Source organism: Phyllostomus hastatus, unplaced genomic scaffold (assembly GCF_019186645.2).
Source record: "Phyllostomus hastatus isolate PE091 unplaced genomic scaffold, TTU_PhHast_1.1 phas_scaffold_93, whole genome shotgun sequence".
Lineage (NCBI taxonomy): Eukaryota > Metazoa > Chordata > Mammalia > Chiroptera > Phyllostomidae > Phyllostomus > Phyllostomus hastatus.
In genome coordinates, this window is record NW_025334042.1 from 15,366,397 (window position 1) to 15,368,535 (window position 2,139).

The following is a 2,139-nucleotide window of genomic DNA, read 5'->3' on the forward strand; positions in this document are numbered from 1 at the left end:
GGCTATCTTCATTTCATCTAGTTCTTTTTCTGGGTTTTTGTTCTGTTCTTTCATTTGGGCCATATTTCCTTGTCTCCTTATTTGGAAACCTCCCTGTGTTTGTTTCTGTGAATTAAGTAGAGCTTCTTTGACTCTCCATCAGTGCACCTGCTATATTGTAAGGGACAGAGCCTTAGGTATTCACCAGGGCAGGGCAACCCGCTTCACCACTTTGTGGCTCTGTATGATGTGGGAGCGGTCGGAGAGGGGACAGTGCTGCTGCCTGGCTGCTGGAGGCTTGCTTGGCACTTGCCCCTTTTCCAGTCACTTCACTCACTTCCCATATATGACTGGCGCTCCTCTAGCTGTTACCCTGGTGGTGGTTCCCAGAGTAGGTGGGTTTGTGTGTGTTCCGGGGCTGTGCAGGCCCTTTACATGGGCTCTCCTGAGAGCCTGTCAGTTTCTTCCACTGCTCCAACCCTCACTGGTGTTTACAGTCAGAAGTTATGAGGCTTTATTTCCCAACTCTGGAACCCTGAGCTAAACAGTATGGACTGGGGCTGGGATAGCTTGCTCCCAAGGTATGCCTCCGGATTTTTATCCACCACATGTGAATGCAGGACCACCCATCTGTCAGCAATCACCACCTCACCAATGCCACCTCACCATCATCATACCACCACACCGCCACACCACATGCTCTCTACCTTGGCTCCGCCCCCCCCCCACACCTGTCTGGACGAATGTGGCTTCTTTAAATCCTTGGTTGTCGGACTCCGGTGAAGTTTGATTTTCTGGCAGTTCTGGATGTTTTCTGTTTTCAGGTTAGCTGTAATTCTTCTTTTGGTTGTGGAAGGAGGCAACACATGTCTTGACTGGACACCTCCATCTTGACTGGACGTCCTTAAATAAAATCTTTTTTAAAATGCTACCTGACAATCTCTTGTCCATTCTAAAGGTTCAGAGTCCAGTCTTTTCAGGAATTATACAGTGGCTTTGCTGTAAATCCAAAGTTTGGAATCCAAATTTGGCAGAATCCTGTAATCCTTAACAACCCACAAAGACACCTCTTGTTCTCTGGAATTTTTATTTTAATGGCTTGTTTTCTATTTTCCATCAAGCTCCTAGTACCCTGTTTCTGTTGGAACCCTAGGGATGCCACCTCCTGCTTGCAAATCTGGGCCTTGTGAGTTGATACTTTATATCCCATTTTTGCTAAATGATTCAGGACTGTGATGGTGTTGAGCAAACTGTCCTTGTAGGTATTCCTGGCTATCAGTAAGTTGTCTATGTATTGTAAAAGAACTCATGATTTCAATTGAAGATCTCTTCAGTCTTTTGCTAATACTTTCCCAAATATAGTTGGGGAGTCCTTAAATCCTTGTGGCAACACACTCCAACAGTATTAGAGCATGGCTTTAATTCCTGGGTCCTGTCATTTAAAGGTGAATAGTAGTTGAGCCTGTTCCTCTACTGGGATGCAGAAAAAGGCATCCTTCAAGTCTAGAACTGAAAGCCCTTTGCTAAATCGGGCATCATGGTCGGCAAAGTGTAAGGGTTGGGCACGGGAGGATGAATGTCATGGACAACACCATTTATGGCTCTAAGATCTTGTACATATCGATATTCATCAGAGTGAGACTTTTTAAAAAGATGTTATTTATTTTTTAAATATTTTATTTATTTTTAGAGAGGGGGAAGGGAAGGAAAAAGAGAGGGAGAGACACATCAATGAGTGGTTAGCCCTAACCCACCCCCAACTGGAGACCCGCCCACAACCCAGGCATGTACTCTGACTGGGAATCGAACCGGCAACCTTTTGGTTCACAGTCTAGTCCTCCATCCACTGAGCTACACCAGCCAGGGCAGAGTGAGACTTTCTGACTGGTAAAATGGGAGTGTTACAGGGAGACTGGTGTGATCAAATTAGTCCCAATTTTAAGAATTTCTGTAGCATTGGCTGAATCACCTCCAAATCTTCCTTTTTATGGGGTAATTTTTTCTCCCACAGGATTCATGTGCCTTCTTTCAGGTAATGTTTATGGGTTGGGTGTTAACCAGTTCACCTGGGATTCTGTTGGCCCAAATGATTTGACTGACCTACTCATAGATCTCAAGTGGGATGAGTTCACCTCTGAGACCTTCTGGGAGTCAGGAGTG